Here is a 22,245-nt window from a genome sequence, read left to right as displayed (position 1 = left end):
ATACAGTATTTCTTGACCATATATGCTTTCTTATCCTCTGATTTTATTGAGGAGTTCATCTTTGTTCTAATTAATTTATAATACCTCTATATTTGTTGAAGATGTTTAACAATTCATTTTCTCACATTTTTGTAACATGTATTGTTCATTTTTACTTTTAATTTTCTTTTGATATCAACAAGTATAGATTGCATGCAATCAGAAATGACATCGTCTTCATTATTTCTTCCTTAGAACATTCTCTTGTCAGTCAAATACTACTTTTTATCCCTTCATCTCTTCTATAGATTAATTCTATAATCATTCTGGAATCTATTTTTATGTATAATAAGAGGTAAAATACCTAACTTATTTTTTCCCAATGGTGTCTTTTTCATTGTTTTCTCCATTGTAACTTTATGCTCCATTTTGGTATTAAAAAATGTACCACTTCACTCATTAATTTTGTTACTCAAAATTGTCTTAGTTTAGATTTCCTTTTCAAGTTTCAACTGTATTTTGACTCTGATTTCACTTGAAATTGCATTAAATAAATAAGAAGTTTAGAAAAACTATATATATTAATAACTGGTATTCTTATTATGTTATGTTTTCATTTAATTAAATCACATTTTATGTCACTAAGTAGAGTTTTTAGTTTTCCTCACATAAGTACTTTATTAATTTTTTTGATATGTGGTTTATATTTTGTCTGATGTTGAGGTTATTTTATTCAATAATATTTTAACTGAAAAATAGAAAAACAATTGATTTTTATTTGTTTACTTTGTAACTCACTGCCTTTCAAAAATCATTATTAATTCTAATGCTATTCAGTTGATTTTTTGTGTTTTATAGATTGCAAACTAAATCATCCAAACATTATACTTCTTTTGACTTTTTTTTTTTTGTCTTTTTCAGTGACTAGACCTTTTATAAAAATAATAAGTAATGATGGCAATGAGAGGCATAATTTTTTTTCTTTTGTGTATTCTTTTTTTTGTTATTAATTTCTTTATTGATTAAGGTATCACATATTTGTCCTCATCCCCCCATTACCATCCCAAACCCCTCCCCACGCATGCCCCCACCCCCCTGTTGTCTGTGACCACTGGTTAGGCTTATATGCATGCATACAAGTCCTTTGGTTGATCTCTCCCCCTTACCCTCACCCTCCCCTACCTTCCCTCTGAGGTTTGACAGTCTGATAGATGTTTCCCTGTCTCCGGGTCTGTTTTTGTTCATCAGTTTATGTTGTTCATTATTTCCCCTAGATGAGTGAGATCATGTGATACTAGAAATACACTTATAAGAACCGAAAATGAGACAAGCAATAATGGTTATGCTGAGAGGCAAATGAATCAGTCTGTAGTGAGTTTCTTTCTGGGCCAACAGTTCTTTTGAGTCCCAATTTCAATGTCAAACACTTCCTTATGTGTACATGTCAGCAATGATATTTCAGTTCCGGATGGTGGACAAATGGTGGTAATGCAGGTCCAACCCTCTCTGGTTTGGTCCTGGGCAACCTGCTGCGACGCACAGCTGCTGACTGCTAGTATGGCAAGGCGTCGTCAGCGTCTTCCATCTCTGGACTGTTTCTCTTCTGTCTTCATGGCTGGAGCAGTCCTGTCAATTCCTCTCTGTTGCAGGAATCCACATGGTCTTGGAGGTGTTTTCTGAAAATATACAAACATATTCTCAACCAAAAGTTAATAAAGGAATCTTTTCTATAAATTTGACTTGAGATCCTTTTTCATTTTTTGCCCAAACGATTTTCCTTTGGCTTGTTTTGACACCATGTGTGTTTTTCATGGGTGTCTTGCTGTCAGCATTACAAATGAAAGTTAATTTTCTAAAGTAAAAATTTTCTAGATGTAATTTACTTACAGGATATTTTTACTTACATGATATTCTTCTACTATCCCCCCTTTTTTGATTTAAATATTAGGAGGCTTTTGGAAATTTTATAATGTAGTCTTGATAGCTTTTAAATTTTAATTTTTTGCACTAAAATATGACTGCTTTAGGTTCATTGCATGTTACGCAATTTTACCATGAGATGAACTACCAATAAAAATTTTAGTTAACACTTTAGGAACAGCTTTTTGTCCAGTACAATTAATTTTTCTAGAATATTCACTTATTTCACTTAGCCAATTTAAATTAGTCTGAGAACTTGACTACTATTTTACTGTCAAATTTAATACTCTAACAACAATCTTATTTTACACTGTAAATATTAGTGGAAAGGATTATTTGCCTTCTTGAGTAGGCCCTGAGCATTCCTGGTGCTAGGTTGGATTTAGATATCAAAAACCCACTTCCCCACATCATGGGTACAAGACAACTCAAACAAGTCTTGTTGCAGTGAGAGGGCAGCTGCTGTCGGCCAAGTCTCTGTCTGTTGCCTGGGTCCCGATTTGAGCTGGGCATGGGAAGCAAAGCAGCCATGGGGGCAGGAGACCTCCCTCAGAAGGGGTGAGGGTTCAGGCCCCTGCAAAGTTGGGGGGGTGAGGGTCTGTGCCCCACCTCTGTTGATCCCCAAGTTCTCTCCTGATGGCCCCTCTGCGATTGTGCCTGTCTTAGGTTGTTCCTTCCCTGAGGAATCTTACCTGTCTCTGGCTAACCAGCCATGAGAGGCATAATTTTCTGAACTTTAATGCCTTTGGTATTTCACTATAAGCATGATATTGGCTTTTGGTTGGTAATAGCTATAGTATTTTTAAAAATCTGGTTAAGGAAATCATCTTTACATACTGAAAAAATGATTATATATGTGATTCTGGCACTGCATTTATTTTGTAACTTGATTTTTAACTACTTTTAGACTTGTAGAAAAGTTGAAAAATAGTAGAGCTTCCATATATCTGTTTTAAAATTTATCTTTATTGTTGAAAGTATTACAGATATCCCCTTTTACTCCATTGACCCCTTCTACCCTGTCCCTCCCTCCCCCCAGGGCCTTCACCACACTATTGTTTTATGTCCATGGGTTATGCACATCTATAATAATAAAAGGGTAATATGCTAATTAGACCAGACATCATTCCAGACGTCCTTCCAGATGAAAGCCTGGGCCAGAGGGAAGCCCAGGTCCTGGGTGCCTGCGGGCGGCTGGAGGGAAACCAGCCCAGGTCCTGGGTGCCAGAGGGAAGCTGGTGCCAGCAGCTGGGGAAAGGGAGGCCTACTCTTGCATGAATTTTGTGCATCAGGCCTCTAGTATGCCTATACACTGAGTGGCCAGATTATTATGATCTCTGAACGCATAATAATCTGGCCACTCAGTGTATATCCTATATGTAAATTGTCCCCTTGACCAGGAGTTTGACCCACAGGCAGGCCAGCCAACTGCCCATGTCCCCTCCCCCTGGCCAGGCTGGCCGGACCCTACCCATGCACGAATTCATGCACCAGGCCTCTAATATAAATATATATATTAGAATACACACACACACACACACACACACACACACACACACACACACACACACACTGAGTGGCCAGATTATTATGCGTTCAGAGATCATAATAATCTGGCCACTCAGTGTAAATTCTTTGGTCAATCTCTTCCCACCCACCCATCCACCTCTGCCTTCCTTATGAGATTCAAGAGTCTGTTCCATGTTTCTGTCTCTGGATCTATTTTTTTTTCATCAGTTTATTTTGTTCATTAGATCCCACATATGAGTGAGATCATGTAATACTTGTCTTTCTCTGACTGGCTTATTTCGCTTAGCATAATACTCTCCAGGTCTGTCCATGCTGTCTCAAAGGGTAAGAGATCCTTCTTTTTTTACAGCTGCATAAGTATTCCATTATGTAAATGTACAATGGCTTTTTCTATCCACTCATCTACTGATGGGCACTTGGACTGTTTCCAGATCTTAGCTAGTCCATGTATCTTTCTCCCAGCTTCCTTCAATGTTAGCATGTTACATAACCATAGTACATTTATCAGAACCGGGAAATTAATATTGGTACAATACCGTTAACTAAATAAAGCCCCATTCAAATTTCACCAAGTTTGGTTTTTAATCAATGTCTTTGTTGTTGTTCTGTGATCCTATTCAGAATCCTGTCTTGCATTAATGTTAGGCAATCTGTAATAGTTTCTCAATCTATCCTTGTTGACCACGACATCACTGAACAGTATTGATCAGTTGTTTTGCCAAACGTTGCTCCATTTGAGTTTATCTAGTATTTTTACATGATTGAGAGTATGAATATTTGGGAAGAAGAACACAGAATTGATTCAGTGTCCTTCTCTGTGCATCATATCACATGGCATCACAGGGCTCATGAGAATTAAGATAGTTTCTGACAGGTTTTCTCCACTGTAAACTTTCTTTCCCTCTGAAGCTAACAAATAACTTGGGGGAGGTAATATGAGACTATACATCCTATTTCCCTCAAATTTTCACACACTCATTTTAGCATCCATCAGTGTGTGTTGACTACATGTTTTTAAATTAGAAATGAATCATGAACTTTACCAAAGCTTTTTGGAAATTGATAAAAATAATCAGGTGCTTTGTCAAGTTTAAAATATGTTGCCATTGTAATTTATAGTAGAAGCCATCCTATTAATTTGTGATATTTTGTAACAGATTTCTTCTTTTTAAATTATTCTTTGAATAAGTCTAATGGTTATTTTTTTTCTTTAATATGCTGTTTGCTCTTATTTTCTAGCATTTACTTTACAAGTACTTTTGCAATTGGAATTATTAGATCCATCTTTGGAATTCTGCATGTGTGTGTGACTACTAAATGCTTTATTCTCAGTAAGCCAAAAATTTGAAAACTGGGAGAGACCAATACTGCAGAGGATGTGTGACAATTTTCCAAAGGCTGCCCAGACACGATACTTTTCAATGAAATTCATTGCCACATTCTTAACTCCTCTATGACATCTTTCCTAAAATTGGTCTATCTGAGAACGGATCTGGGGTAAAGGCCAACCTTCAACCTAATTTCTTTTCCACCTCCTTTCACAATTGCCATTCTCACTTTGCATAAGAAAGGCAGAGCTCTGGCCCATCTGGAATCTTACTAGGCATTGCCTCCAGGAATAGAAATCTCTACGGAGATTCAAATATCTAATCTCTAAGTAAGAGTCAAAATATTGCTGTGGGTATTGAGAACATTAATTATGCTTATGACTGAGTAACAAATTCCTATGCTTCTCAGGTGGCTTCCAAGTCTTCGCTTTCAACAAAATTGAAGGAAGATCTAATGTAATTGTTGATTTTAGAATTGTTTAGAAGATCTATTGTAATTGTTGATAACTTGGAAAGAATACAAAGAATTAAGTGGCATTTACCCAACAAAACTCCTTCCATACCCAATTACTATTATTGTGAACCAAGTTTCACACACACACACACACACACACACACACACACAAACAAACAAAAAAAAACAGGAATAGTAATTTTAGTGTACCCTTGTCACATTCTAATATCTAGTATTACTTATCCACAGAGAGAGACATAAACCCATAATTTCATCCATTTTCTTAATAGTGGCAGTTTCAATAAGATTTTGCTTTTTGTATTTCATAATTATCAAGATTATGTTATCTTTTTTATCATTTCTCTACTATGCATTATAACTATAATTATAAAATATTTTTACCTTTAAAGTATTTTAAAATTTAAAATAATAGGCTTTTTTGCAATGCTATGTGACAGGTGATGAATAAAGACTTTCAAACATAAAATAATAAAATAAAATATATGGGGGAATGAACAAAAATATAAAATAAGAGAGAAAAAGGAAAGATGTAGAATTTCAAAATTTAAGATGAGTTACTTTTCTTTATTTTTAAAGTATTGATAATGGATATCAAATTGTACAGTGTTTTATTAGCTAATTTTAAAGGTAATTTTGTTTTAAAATTACAATATCTATAATATTCCAAAACTTACATCCTTTACATAATTTGAAACTTGATGAAAATAATCTAACTTAAAATTGGATAATTTTGAAATGTTGAAGATATATAGCCATATACATGTATAAAATTATTTTATCAAAAAAATTTGATATTACTTTCAACAATAAAGATTTTTTTAAAAAGGCAAAAATTTGATAACCATCACAAAAACATCTCTACTGAGAGATTCAAATTTATTCAAATATGCCATAAGTTTACTAGAAATACTAACCAAATAAGTTGTTTGCAAAGATTTCCACCTATTTGAATAAACTAATCCATCTATCAAGGAAAATTGCTTACCTATAGTTCACACACTAGCCCAATTCCAATTTATCTGAATTATTGCAGAGCCTGTCTAAACACCACCACTCAAATTGTGTAAAGTACATTTGTGTAAAGCATCTATCTATATAAAACCCTAATATGTAAATCGACCAATGGTGGAACAACCAGCAGAACGACCAGTTGCTATGATGCGCACTGACCACTAGGGGGCAGACACTCAATGCAGGAGCTGCCCCCAGCCCACAGGCCCCGACCAGCATAGGCAGCAGGGGGCAAGGCTGTCAAGCAAGCAGCGCCAAGCTAGCCAAGGCGGGTGCCAGCTGAGGCCCTGATCACCCTGCCAGTCACCCCACAGATGGGCCCTGATCGCTGGCCAAGCCTAGGAACCCTACCCATGCTTGAATTTCGTGCACCGGGCCTCTAGTGTTATTATATGTGGGCTTCTTTTATGTCAAGAGGGGCAAGAGGTCATTGACCAGCATAGACATTTGGACCCCAGGAAGATTGTGCTATTTGATGTTAGTTTAGTCACAAGTTTTCTTCAAATCTTTGATAAACAATACATAAAAAATCAAGTCACAAACAAATTCCTGCAACAATTAGCATGTCTATATGTAAGACTAAGTGGAAGCTATTAGCCTGAAAGTCATTGGACAAAGCAGGCCTGAACATGATTCAGTGAGAGCAAGCACTTTATTTTGTTACATTATACATTTTAAATCATTAATAAGAAATCTTAGACCTTGTTTTTATCCTCACTGATGATATGTTTTTTATTGATTTTGAGAGAAAGAGAGAGAGAGAGAGAGAGAGAGAGAGAGAGAGAGAGAGAGAGAGAAACATCAATGTGAGAGAGAAACATTGATCAGTTGCCTCCCATCACACCCCAACTGGGGATCAACCCCACAACCTTTTGGTGTATGGGATGATACTCCAATTAACTGAGCCACCCAGCCAGGGAAAAATCTGAGATATTTTTTGCCTCCATGAAGAGAGGAAAATATCGGCACTTACAAAAAAACAACAAAAAAAATATTTTTGCAAAAACAAAATGACAATATTCAAAACACACAGGAGATTGCTAGTTTCTGGTCTAGTATATAAGAAGCTTGAAGTTACCACTCCCATTCTCCCAACAAGAGAAAAGCTGAACAAAATGAAAACTAATAGCTCTTCTTAGATCCACCATAGGACTGAGGTCAGGGGACAAAATGCTGTCCTCAAACTTGGAGAACATAAAGAATATATGTGCATATAGAATAAACTATGACTATAGAGAATCACAGTTTACCTGGACAGAGGCCTAGGAGCCACTGTAGTTAGCATACGAGTAGAAAACTTAAACTGCAATTGACAAATTGCTCGAGTATTGGTGTGGACAAGCTTGAAAGTTAAAAACTATAAGGAGGAAACCAGTCTTAAGGGAATCCCCCATTCCAGTACTAATTTTAGCTCCAGAAGACCTACCAGGTTCCAACAATGAAAATCAGAGAAAAATCTCCAAATGTTTGGGAGAGGGGAAAGTAGCTTTTTCAAAATATGCCCAGAGTGTTCTGTTTTCCTTAATAAAATCTGCCCTCGGGACTTAACTATTTCAATGGGCCCTAATCCACTGAGGTTTTACCAGAGATTAACTGACCTGATGCAAGGGGAATACCTAACTCCAGCCCCTTCTGAATTCCTGTCTCATCTAAGGAGGAAAAAAACCTGAAAGGCACTTGTGAAGGTCACAGTCCAGTGGCACAGACTCAGTAAAAGTCTGAGACGAAGTCACAGGGTTATACAATTCTTTTCCTCCCCACACACCTTACCACCACATCAGGGGATAACAAGTAAAAGAACACCACATCTCAGATCTTACCTACGAAGTCTCTAGGAAAACTCAAAAACAATATGGGAGAGAAAACACTGGACAATGGAGATTTCAGTCTCTGACATCTACAGTAAGTAATAAACACAGACTAATTCACAGCCAGATAAACATAAAAACTCACACTAAAAGACTGTTTACCTCAGTTCATTTCACCCAGTATGTCATGTCTAACTTACAACAAGAAGTCACAAGGCACACTAATAGAAAGTAAATACAGATTCAAGAGACAGAAAAAGCATCAGAACCAAACTCATGTTGGAAATGTCAAACTGGGATATTAAAACAACTATGATTAATATTCTAATTAGGTTGATAGAAAAAAGTGGGCCACATGAAAAATACATGAATAGAGAGACTTAAACTCTAAGAATGAATGATAAGGAAGTGCTAGAAAACTATACACTGTAACAGAAATAAAAAATGCTTTTGTTGGGCACATAATAGAATAGACATAGCCAAGGAAAGCATCAGTGAACTTAAAGAGAGATCAACAGAAACTTTCAAAAATACAAAAAGGAAAAAAAAATTAAAAAGACAGAAGAGAATATCCAAGAACTATAGGACAATTATGAATGGTATAACGTGTAACATATGCACCAGGAATACTAAAATAAGAAGAAAAGTTAGAGAACTCAAGCAACATAAATGCCAAAAAATTTTACACCTAGATAGGTCATATTCAACTGCCAATAATCTATAATAATAAAAGCATACTATGCTAGTTAGACTGGACAGCCGAACGACCTTCTGGACATTATTCCAGACGTCCTTCTGAACGAAGCCACCACGGCCGGGGCCAAGGCAGAGGTTAGAGGTGATCAGGCAGGCAGACGAATGGTTAGGGGCGATCAGGCAGGCAGGCAAGTGAGTGGTTAGGGGCGATCAGGCAGTCAGGCAGAGGCTTTGAGATTATTCATATTTCTATTTTACTGGCTATAAGCAAAAAGTGAGAAAATAAAAATCCTAAAGTCAAATCATTACAATTTATAGTCACCTTTTCACAGTTCTTTTTTGGTATTGCCCTCATTAAACCCAGCATGTTCGCCCTTTAAGATTTTATTTTTGTCTTATCTATCAACATTTATACTATCGTGTTTAAAATATTATAGAATGTTATAACTATGGTGTATGTTAGAAAAGTATCTGATAAGAGGGTGACCAAGATCAGGAGGGCTGAAGGAGCAGCGAAATTGAGACCTGAGCAGTAAGTTATGGTACAGCTTTATGCTTTAGTTTTCATGGGCCAGTCAACATATCAAATGAAAGGCTTTTTTAAAAATAATAAAATAAAATAAAACTTTTACCCATTTCATGTCAAAAATTGTAGCTCTTAGCTTTGGGGATTATTTTTATTTATTGAGAGTTTGGATTTGATTGCGAAAACCGTTTTTGTTTTTTAGTTTACTTTAGCTGCTCATAAGTACAGTGTTTTTGCCAACTGGATGGAATTAAAGCTCTTGGTAAGTCACCAAGCTCTGGGCTTCCTCATCAGTGTGTGCATGGTTTGCTTCTGAAAGAGGCACATGAAGATCTAAGTTCTCCTCAGAGATGGAAAAGCCATGCCTCAAGACTCTAGTCCTGATTGCCATAATAGACTATTTAGAACGGCTGCCCATTATTTTTGGTTTAGGAAATGTGTCTCTCAGTCATATGTAAACACTTGGGGTTTGGCAAAACCAAATACCAAACAAATTTTCCTTTGATTTTAGATACATGAGTATTTTGATAGAAATGAAATAATTATAATCTATGTGTTTTTTATTAATTTAAAAATAATTCATCCAAATATTATGAGTAAGGTCCAAAAGGCCTATTTGTCTTTTTGGTCAGTTAAACTTTTCAAATTACCCTCCCCGCCCCCTTTGGGGGGATAAATATTGGTTGTTGGACCAAAACATTGGCCAAGATTTAAAAACAAACCATAACTATAACTTCAAAGAGTTGAAGTTGTGTTTAAAACCCAAACTCTCAGAAACCTTTTCTGACTTGTCTGAGTTGTAGTGTCCATCAGACTTTTTGCTACATTGTCAGACTCTGGTCAGGGAGGCAGCCAGAGACTCTTCAATTTGCTCCTGCAGTGGGACCGAAGGCTGGGCTGCATCTCCACATTCTTAGACTTACTTTTTAGCTCAAATTCATTTCTGCTGTGGTATCTGAGCTAAAAAGTAAGCCTACAATGTGACCAAGAGATCTGGTGTTGGGACAATTGTTTTCCCCCCCTAAACACTCTTGATAGTTATTATTTTTCTGGGTTCTAAACCTCAGTTAGCACTCTCTAGATTTTCCTAGCAACCGCCTAGCATGGATATTTTAATGGCAATGACAAGCACTTAGCATCTGAGGAAAAGTGGAAGAGTTTCTTAGCTGGCCATTAGCTACAAAGCCCCTGCAGTGGCTTTTTACTGTGCTGGCACAGGTTCACCTCTTTCTTCCCTGAAACCAGGAATCAATCGTCCTCTTCCAGTGCTGTTCTGAGCTATTTGGAGGAGGAAGAGAGAAGAAAGGGTGTGTGAGAGCAAACACCAACTCCTCAAATGATGTCTAGTCCCATTTCAGTCAACTGGTATGCCGGTGGGTCACAAAGCGGTGGTGCAGAAAGTAGCAGGCGTCTGGCTCCTGGACATGGCAATAGGTGATGGATGCAATGTTTCCTCCTGTCGGGAATTTTTAACTAAAGCCTCAACTTTAACCTAATGGCTTTTTTAAGTACCTCTGTGCTCCAAAGGGAGGCACTAGGTCAGATACTCCCCAGAGGGCTAACTCCACAATATCTAAACCATCCAAAATCACCAGGGTAGTCTATGAAAGAGAACAGTAGCGTTTTAGTAGAGAGGAGAAGCTATTTTTAAGACAATCCAGAAGAATACAAAGCATTGCAACTTTTTGCTTCTTCCCCTGTTTTTCCCATTTTTAACCCAGTGGGGCTCCTGCAGGTACTGTGGCAGCTGTTGGGTGCTCTGTGCGAGGGAAGATTTGTATGTCTCTGCAGGCTGGATACTTGCTGAGGCCAAATGTCGCCAGGTCTCCAGCCAAACCAGAGTTTGAGAGGTTACAGACAGATGAATGTGTGCCCCCAGGGACTGGGGCTATATCAGAGGATAAAAATTGGACTCTTATAAAAGCTGAGTCAGTGGTGAGCTACACCATTCACAGAACAGTGAGTGAGCAAATATGTTAGATTGTCCCTGGATAGAGTGGGTGTATTCACCTTGAAAAAATGTTCAAGAGGGCTTTTTGCTGCAACAAGGAAAATAAATAAATAATGTCCTGAAGTCACTTCAGAAGTCACTGACCACTGAGTATGTGTAAGTAGAGAAAAGGGCAGCTCAAAGGAACATACCAATAAACCTCTATAAAAGATGGTGCCACTGCCGAAACCGGTTTGGCTCAGTGGATAGAGCGTCGGCCTGCGGACTGAAGGGTCCCGGGTTCGATTCCGGTCAAGGGCATGTACCTTGGTTGCGGGCACATCCCCAATGGGAGGTGTGCAGGAGGCAGCTGATCGATGTTTCTCTCTCATCGATGTTTCTAGCTCTCTATCTCTCTCCCTTCCTCTCTGTGAAATATCAATAAAATATATTAAAAAAAAAAAAAAAGATGGTGCCACTGACACAATTGGCATTGAAAAGCTAAGGGAGGGTCAGAGTGGCTCAGTTGGTTGAGTGTTGTCCTGTACACCAAAGAGTTGCTGGTTCAATTCCTGGTCAGGACACATGTCTGGGTTGCAACCCAATACCCGGTCAGGGAGCTTATGGAAGGCAACCTGCACATGCCTGGACTGAGGATCAAACCCACAACCTGGGTATGTGCCCTGACCAGGAATCAAACCTGCAAACTTTTGGAGTATGGATGATGCTACAACCAACTGATCCACACTACACCAGCCAGGGCAGGACTTTCTTCTTACCTGGTGCTATCTAAATTCCTCCCTTAGCTTTTTTTAATCCTCATCTGAGGACATGCTGAGAGAGAGAGAGAGAGAGAGAGAGAGAGAGAGAGAGAGAGAGAGAGAGAGAGAGAGAAACATTGATGTGTGAGAGAAACATCAATACATCAATAGGTGTGATAGACACATTATTAAAAACTCAGGAGAGGGAGTGGTTAACTCTATGTAGAAGAGTCTAGGAAGATTGCACAGAGAGAATAGTATTTAAATTGGATGGAGGAGAAATTCACCTGTCAGAGAATAAGGGAAAAGACACACTAATTCAAGCAAAGGAATCTGTGTGTGTAAATGTCAGGAAGTCTAAAGGTCCAAGCATTTCAGAGTGAATGGAGCATAGGGTGTTTGTGAGGGAGAGGGAGGAGAGAGCACTGAAAATGGAGGTGGTGGACAGACTGCAAAAGATTTGCAACAGATTTCCACCAAAGGACTTTAAGCAAGGAAGTGACAAGATTAGGTTTGTCTTTTGGAAAGATAAAATCTGAAGAAAGTTGAAGTATAGACTAACACAGTAGCAAGTAGAAATAATATGGCAAAGAGTCTGTTGCAATATTCTAGATTAAAAACAATAGAAAGTTTTGCTGAATCAAGGTAGTCAAGGGGATGGAAGGAGGGAATGTATTTGATAGTTTCAGGAGGTAGAATTATAGGTCGTAATGAACTGTTTCATGTGGAGGTTGATGGAGGGGTGGGATTTTGGCAGCCATGAAAATATGAATGCCCTTAACTACATAAATACTACAAGAAGAACAGATTAAGGGAAAACCAAAAGGTGGCAGAGTGGGGGAGTGTTATTGATGAGATTGAAGGCATAAGCTTTCAGATGATAAAAATATATGTCCAATAGATGTTTGCAATGAAGAGAATTCAGGAATAGAAAGAAATTATGGTTGTAGAATTAGGGGCCAAAAGTGTGTGCATGCCACTTGAAGGTGACATAGTAAATGAGGTCACCCATAAGGAATAGAACATACTTGAAGAAGGTAGGACCAAGGATGGAACTTTAGTTATTAATTCTAGGCTATCTGATTTATAGTCATAAATTAGACTGTTGGAACAAATAAAAGTTCAATGGTCTAAACCTTTGCTTAGGGACTATTGTTTAGGCAACCACTAATATTTGACGCTATTATTAATAAAACTAATATCACTAATACTAGTGAAATATGATATTAACCTAGTTATCTTTTTTTATAGTGGTCATATTCTTAATATCTGTCCAAATTATTTGTTAAGGGCAGAAATAGTAAAATCTAGCAACATGGACATAGATATATAGATATAGATATATAGTTTAAGCAGATTATAGGTATATATGTAGATATAGATATAATTAAATGTTTGTATCTTTCAGGAGTTGCCTCTTCTAAGGACTTACTTTCTACCTTTCCATTTTTGGGTTTTTAATGCAACAAGAATTGGTTTAGCACCATCAGGTAACTTCCAGTTCATATTTGTCCAATACTTCTCACTGTATTCATCCAGTGAGAGACTCATGCTATTTATACAATATTTTAATTGCAAATGTGTCTAGGCACTGCAGCAATGTCATTCTGACATGGTGTGCTGAAAATGACCCATAGCAGAATCCCCAAATGTATTTGAGAATGGAACATGGAAAACATTTTCAGCACCATTCTTTGGTTAGGACTTACGCAAAATTAACTCAGGTCTCCACAGTCAGTTGCCTTGCAATTTCCAGTAACTGTGCCATTTTGTATGATTTTATTGCTATGACTCTAAACAGAAAATGGAAGAGATTTTATTTTCCTCCTCTTCTCTCTTTGCCCTACAGTACAATACGAGTTCATGCAATTACATCCCCAAGCTCAGATGTATATATGAGCCATCACATAAAAGCCCTGCACATTTACACAGTGTACTTGGATAACATGCACACATCATAAAGCTTTCTGTAGATACTTCTTCATTCTATGTTCTCACTTCTAAGTGAAATGAAAATCAATATGAGAGATCACTAGAATGTTTCACCCAGATGACATTATTGTCATCTGTACAATACCATAATTTATACATTAATATGTAAAAATGACATTTTTTAATAAAATGTGTCACTTTAATTTAGAGTTGAAGGAGAAGACATAGGAAAATATTTTCCAATTCATTAGGCCACAGGCCCAAAGAAATAAATCCTTCTGATGAATCCTGTCATCACATTGTAATTCCAACACTTCAATATTCTGAAATTAACCAGACTCATGCCACCCTCTACTTCAGTATTTCAACCTAGAATGCTTTCTGAAAGTTCCCTAATCCATAGCTGTGAATTTACATTGTGTATTAATGGGATCACTAGGCAGGGGGTAAAAGAGGGTGTTTTGCAGTGTGTAACTGACTTCAGATAAGCTGTGAGTTCATGTATCAGGAAAATGACTTGTTTCCTTTTCATATTTTACATAGTGAAGCAGCCAAAGTGATTTTTTACAAGCAAGGATTCTGGTGTAGGTGTTGTGATGTGATTTTGCATAAGCAGAAGTCTGCTGTGCAGCCCTGACGTTTTTTGATGGCACTCATTTATTGTCTTTGGAGGGGTTTTCCTCCCTCGTGGTGCCATCTGGCAGAGGTTTGTAGGGAAGCTGTTGATCCAGTTGATTCAGTTGATGGTCCTTGTTTTTCAATTTTGATTCCTCATTACATTGGATTAAACTTTTTCTGAACAGCAAAATGTGAGAGGGGATTTCTGAAATTTTTCTTATAGTCATTGGTCTCTCAGAGTCTGCATGCTAACTATCTTCAAAAAACAGTCAGCTTCTAAAACAAACGACTCCCATTCCTGCCATGTATAAGAGGATATCACTATTGACCTTGAATATGTTCTTTCAAACATTTTACTAATATGGGGCTTGCTGAGAATTTTAATTTATTGTTTTCCTTTATATTGAATTTATTAGGGTGATACCAGTTAACAAAATTATGCAGGTTTCAGGTGAACAATTCTATAACAAGTCATCCGTACACTGTATTGTGTGTTCAAAACCCCAAGTGAAGCCTCTTTCCAGCACCACTGATCACTCCTATAACCTGCTCCACTTCCCTTCACCTCCTCCCCACCGACAATAATCATCACATTGTTGTTAGTATCCATGAGATTTTTTCTCTTTTTTTTCCTTTTTACTCAATCCTTCTACCCCCACAGCCCACCCAACCCCCTCCCAAAACTGTCAGCCTGCTCTTTACCTATAAGTCTATCTCTATTTTACTTGTTAGTTTATTTTGTTCATTATATTCCATATATGAGTGAAATCATATGGTGTTTGGCTTTCTCTGAATGACTTCTTTCACTTAACATAATGCTCTCCAGGTCCAGCCATGCTGTCACAAAGGGTAAGATTTCCTTCTTTCTTATGGCCAAGTAGTGTTCCACTGTGTAAATGTACCACAGCTTTCTTATCAGCTGATATACAAATGGACACTTGGGCTGCTTCCAAATCTTGGCTATTGTAACTAATGCGGCAATGAACATAAGGGTACATATATTATTTCAAATTAGTGTTTTGGGTTTCCTTGGATAAATTCGCAGAAGTGGAATTGCTGGGTCATAAGGCAGTTCCATTTTTAAATTTTTGAGGTAACTCCATACTGCTTTCCACAGTGGCTGCACCAGTCTGCATTCCCACCAACAGTGCACAAAAGTTCCCTTTTCTGCACATCCTCCCAACACTTGCTGTTTATTTATTGATGACAGCCTTTCTAACAGATGTGAGAGTGTGGCAAGATAGTATGAAGCTAGGGAAATGCCTTGACAAGTGAAATAAGGGAAACTGAGATAAAAATAATTAAACAGGGCCAATGATTTGAGCAATTTATATCCAGTTAATGAATCATAAGGTTTTATCTTCCATTACCAAGGACGCTTAGGAGCAAATGGTTTACATATTCCAGACTGTCCCTGGGCAGATCAGCCTCAGTCCAGGGCCCTCTTCAATAACGTTCTTTAAAAATAAAAGTAATCATAAATAACTCTGACCCCTCAATATACACATTTTGATGAATCAACATATTGAAGGACATATCTGAAAAGCTAATGAATATTCTGTTAAGACCCTCCCCTGAGACATCCCCTAGGATTACTGCCTGCCAAAGAAAGAAAGATAAGAAACCTCAAGACAGAGGACTCATGATGAGCTCTCCCTAGGGCATGCCCAAGCCTTGTCTGTCTGCTGTTTTTCTCCTAAATTCTAAGGGACCCCAGTGGAGCAGTGGGCAGCAGCAGCTCAACCAAGGAATACTCTCTTAACCTGTCTCCAAGGCCCCCTTTTGCTCTGACTTTCTACCTCCTGTTTCTTCTTCTACCTTAAGCCCTTCTTTTGTTTCAGTGTCCCCAGCTTTAATAAACATACTTGCAAAATCACCTGGACTCCTGTTATGAAGTCTTCCCTACACAAACTCAAGAACCCATATACTATTGGTGAACCCAATGCAGACCCACTCTGAGCCCAGACATTGTCTGGTAACAAGGTGATACTTTATTGTTGTTTTAACTGTCCTGTAACCCAATCCCAACCTTACTTTCTCCCACCTCCATGTAATCCTTCTTACATTCTAACCTTAATTTCAAATGCATAAAAGAAACTGCAAAGCTGTCATTCTCTGGATCATTTGAAATCTTGCTTCCTGACAATTGTCATCAGTTTAGCTCAAATAAACTCATAAAATTCTTCTAACAGTTTGGATGGATTTTATGATGACAATGTGCTAGTTATTCAGATATATTTATGAACAAACAAATATCCCAGTCCTCAGATTTGTGATAAAATAATTTGAGAAACCCTATGTTAAGACATCCAGAACTACGTCTCCCCTGTAAAGTCTTAGAGCTGTTGATATGTTAATGCATACTGTATACATCTAAGAGAGAAAGAAAAATCTGTAGCCTTCTCTACATTTATTTTATCAAGGGCCTTTAAAAATTTTTTTTTACTGGAGTACAACCATCAGGATTGTTTTTAAGAACATTGCTCCATGTTGATAATGCTTCATATTCCTAGGTTTTTACTATATTTATTTGCTCATTATTGTACATTTAAGTCCATCAACCCAGAAGCTAGCATGTTGCTAACACTATGTTTTTTAAGAAATCTAATTTTCTATGCTTTCCCTGAGTTTTAAATAGCATAATATTTACTGAAATTGTTATTTATATTTTCAATGTTCCAATAATCTATATATTTAAAAGCCTAAGTGACCGTTCGACCGTTCTACCGGTAGCTGTGATGCACACTGACCACCAGGGGCAGACGCTCAATGCACAGGCATGGAAACATAGAACAGACTGATGAATCTCAGAGGTAAGTGGGGAGGGAGGAGGACGGGAAGAGATTAACCAAAGATCTTACATCCATACTAGAGGCCCAGTACACAGATTTGTGCACCGGTGGGTCCCTTGGCCTGGCTTGCACCCTCTAGCAATCCAGGACCCCTCGGGGGATGTCAGATGTCCAGTGCATTGATTCAGCCCGATTCCCATAGGCCAGGCTGAGGGACCCCACTGGTGCATGAATTCGACCCTGCAGGCTGCCTATATACCAGGCATAATGCTAATTGCTGTGAGACATACAAAGATGAATATATTAAGGAGAGTAATGTAAGAGGTGTGCAGGGTACCAGTTATGTAAGAAGGTTCACTATGCAGTGTTGAGCAAAATAATCACAGAGTTTGAATTTAGATTTAATGTGGGGGAAACACAGGGAGCACTAGAGGTTTTTTAATATGAGTACAACCTTACATATGCAGTGCCAAGAGAGGTCAATCTGACCATGGTGAGCAGAAACTGGAACTGAACTCTGCAAAGTTTCAAAAACATCTATAACTAAGATGATGAGGGCCAGGTGTAAAGATGATGAAAGAGAGTAGAGAAAAGGGAAAAATTCAAGACACGTTCCAGTTTTTAAAATCCAACAACCAAATGAACCAAGAACAGAAATAGGACTTGGAGAATGACTTGCTGCGAGGGAAGATGAGGGGAATTCGTCAAAGAGCTGTCTACGCTTCAAGCCTAAATGAGTAGGACATGATGTCCTCAGCAAACAAGGCAGTTGGAAAAGAGTCACTGTGAAAAGTGAAATACTAAATTCTGTTTTAATCACGTTAGTTTAAGGCAGTAGTCGGCAAACTCATTAGTCAACAGAGCCAAATATCAACAGTACGATTGAAATTCCTTTTGAGAACCAAATTTTTTAAACTTAAACTATATAGGTAGGTACATTGTTATTAACTTAATTAGGGTACTCCTAAGCTGGCCTTTGCTAAAAACTCAAGGGGCCAAAGAGCCACATGTGGCTCGCGAGCCACAGTTTGCCGACCACTGGTTTAAGGTAACATTATGACATTTAAACAAATTAGCACATTAGGCAATGGCAGACACAGGTGTATAGCCCATGTAGGGGACTCCGATGAAAAATTTTAAACCTTACACCATCAGACAGATAAGTTTGGTCTATGAGAGAGGTGAAGAAGAGCTGTAGTGTTTGTTTCTTTGTTTATTTGTTTGTTTGTCTGTTTGTTTTTAACCTTAATCTGAAAATGGTGTCCTTAAATCCAAGCACCCATACTTCTTGTTCCCCTTGCTTTGGTGTATATAAACAGGTATTTCTCTGTTTATTTTACTTTAAATTTCTGCTTTCAAATCTCCTATCCACCTCTTATTTTCCTTCAGCTGCCATCCTAGCTGAACTTAGCCAACCACCGGGTCCTCACTACTTTTTGCTCTGGGTCTTCCACTATGCAAGGAAGTGAAACCATAGACATAGTGCTCCCAAATATCAATATGCTCACCTCTCCTTCCCAGCCTCCCAGGTGGTTAAGTTAGGGCCATGTAACCAGTTCTGGTGGGTGGACTGTGAGAAGCAAGAAATATCTATTTCAGTTCAAAACAGTTTGTCTCCTCCAAGTTTGTATTTCCCTATTATGACAACCTCAGGGTTAATGTGCGCCAGATGGTGTCACTACAAGATGGAGGCAAGCCCACATGGCCCACACTGGACTTTGTGTAGGCAAGGAATAAGCCTTGGTTGGGCTGAACCACTAAAATTAAGGAGTGATCTGTTGTGGCCACTAGTCTTATTTATGGCAAGTCACACACCATCCTAGAGGATCCTGACATTTGAGAACGAATGAGCTGTTTCAGAGAGATAAGTTAGAGAAGAGTTGAAGAGCAGGACAAACTCTTCATTATGGAGGACAACCTGTACTGCCTATATCTCAAGTTTGCCTCCCACCCCACTCTCAAGTCATGAAGATTTAAAATACTTTATTAATAATATGTTTTCTTAAGTAATGTAATCTTTGGAACATAGTGTGGGACTATCTACATAAGAAGTACAGACCATCCCTGGCTCATGCACAGTTATTTCTTAACTTCAGTAAGAATGCACCTGACATTTATTATTGCATATTCTGCTGTACTTAAATGCTTTACAGATAACATGGAACAACACTAAGGAAATGTTTCCTGTGAACCTTCTTTTGAGGATCTCATGTTCAAGTGAAATATATGTACACATTATATAACTTAACAACACTTGTGTTTTTCCACTCCATTATGGACATTGTGTACTTCTCAGATAAAATTTTATACTTAATTATGCGGTGAACTTCTTTTGTTTAAACATTACTTTTCTTTTGGGTGTGGAGTAATTGATGGAGACTTTTCTGTGTGTACGTGTCTTCTCCATAGAAACGGTTCTTTATTAATGGGAATAAATATTGAGGATAGAGGAATCATTTAGAGGTTTGAAGCCAGAAATGACTGTTCAGAGTTAATCATATTTTCCTTTCCAACCCCCATAAATAGCTGAGGTTGAAAAAGTGATGTGCAGTGTGATTAGGGTTTACTGAGCACAAGGCGTAAAATATTTACAAAGTTTTGGCAGGAAACACACTCTGCTCACACTATACTTTTTCCTATACAGATCTAGGGAAAGGGGTTCTGGTTCCTTGTTTTGTTTGTGGATGGGCTCTTCACTAGTCTGTAGAATTCCTACTCTGTTACAAGTTAATGTCTGAAGATATGACACACAAAAAGCTCAATTCTTTCCATATTTAAGATTAATCATAGTACCATGTCTATGCAATCATATTGTTAGAGTGGGAGAGTTGTTTTTTAATTCTCAGAATAATCTAATAAAATTATCCTTACAGTTTAGTAGATGGCTGAGTTACCATTATTTTTAAGCAGACATCTGAAAACAAAGGTTACTCAAGTGACAGTTGATTTGGCCTCCAAAGGTAAATATGGAAAAAGTTCACTATTTTGGAAGCTGGTGAGTTTAGCTAGCTATAATATTTGGATAGGGGACAGGGGCTGGCCACCAGAACCACCACGGTCTTCAAGCAGCAAGCGTTCTGAAACACCAATTTTATTTTAAAGTGAAATGTTTTGTTGTTAAAAAAAATGTCAAGAATTATCAAATGGGCAAGGGTCAAATCTAACACACTAACGACATAGTTTTTATTTAGTTAGAGGAAAATGAGTACAGCTTCTTCAAAAAAAATGACACAAAGTAGAGTAAAAAGGGTTTTCCTTCCTAGTTTCCAATAGTAAAATATTGATCTCAAAAACACATGTATTTGCCCTCCAGAGGTTTACTCTTCTGCAGAGAGGTAATCTGGCCCACTTGGTTTCACTGTCTTTCAGCTGTCTTACACAGCTCTCCAAAACCATATGTCTGCTAATGGGCTCCCCTTAGCTCCTAAGCTAATGTTTACAGGGACAAAAGGGATTTGGTTCAGGGAAAATCTCACAGATAATGGTGGGTTAGTGGGGGAAAAATGAAAAGAAAATAGTTCATATATTTGAGACCCAATATGTGCCAAGCAAAAATATTAAGTATTATATAAATTTTAGCTCCTTACTCCTAAAAATAGTCCCTTAAGAAACTATTATTACAGTTGTTCCCTTTTATTGATGATGATCTAAGACTTTTGGAGGTTAAGTTACTTCCTCATTAAGTAGAGGTGATAGGATGTGAACCAGACCCATCTTGTTCTCTTCCTTCCACCTTGCTTCCCTGGCACACATGATTAATTACAGCTTCTGAGTACTTGTATGCCAGCGCCGCCCCCCCACCACCTTCCATGCTTTAACTGCCCCCCCCCCCCCCACACACACACACACACACAGTTTCTGAAAGACTTGAACACTCAATTCAGGGAAAGAGAAATTTCTGGTGTCTGGGTATCTTCTATAGCACTATGTAATTCCATGATTTCTTACTCATTGGAGCATAACTCCAATATGCTCCAAGTCTTGGACCCTGCCAGGAACTTAAGCAGCAACTGGGCCCTGATCCCTAGCTATGGCTTCTGTCATCCTCCTTCACCTGCAATCTATCGTTACAACTCAAACACTAGCAAGAGCCATGCTTAAAAGAAAGAGTTCCCAACAAAATGTTCTACCTTCACTTGCCTTTGTAAGTGTATCTTTGCCTGTGATATCACCCTTCCCATTTCCTATTGGGCTGTCAAAGTAGGCTTGCAGATATTGATAATGACCAGAATCTTTCATGAGCTTAAGGGTGAACCCACAAAGATCACAAGGTAGACCTCACCATAAATTGCCTCTGTAGGAAAATTCTCCTCAAGTCTGCTCATTGCCTGAGCAGCAGGTCTCCACTTAGGCCTGGTTCCCTTTCACTTATGATTTTCCCAGCATTCCTTATTATTGAGCCCATCACCATGTCTTATCAACAAGACTATCCAGGAGTTAGCATGGAAGTATTCATGTGTTTTTAGTGATTTAAAAAAAATGTATAAAGATGTGGTTTGTATCCTGGGATAATCTAGAATTTTCTTCATTTAAGCCCTTGGAAAGTATATTAAGAAAAAATTTTCATTTATTTAACCATTAGGTAGTACTTTATAGATTGTTTCCAAAGATGGTCAACAATAATTTCTCCCATGCCTGTCCTCCCAGTAAAAGGGAGAATCTACTTCCTCTCCCTTTGAATTTGGACTAGCCTTTTGATGAGTTTAGATACCATGCCAGTTTGAGTCCTTAAAAGAACTAGCAGATTCTTCTTTGTTCTCTTGTAGCCCTGAGCCAATGTGCAAGAGGAGCAACTACCTACATCAAGAAAGAAATAGAGACAGACAGAGAAACCCAGTCAGGCTCCAGTTGTTTCAGTCACCCCCGATGAGTTGTCAGATATATAAATGAAGCCATTTTTAGACTCTGACCTCAGCTAAGCCCCTAACTAAGTTCAATA

Source organism: Plecotus auritus (assembly GCF_963455305.1).
Source record: "Plecotus auritus genome assembly, chromosome: 4".
In the NCBI taxonomy this organism is placed as follows: domain Eukaryota; kingdom Metazoa; phylum Chordata; class Mammalia; order Chiroptera; family Vespertilionidae; genus Plecotus; species Plecotus auritus.
Note: the sequence above shows the minus strand (reverse complement) of the source record.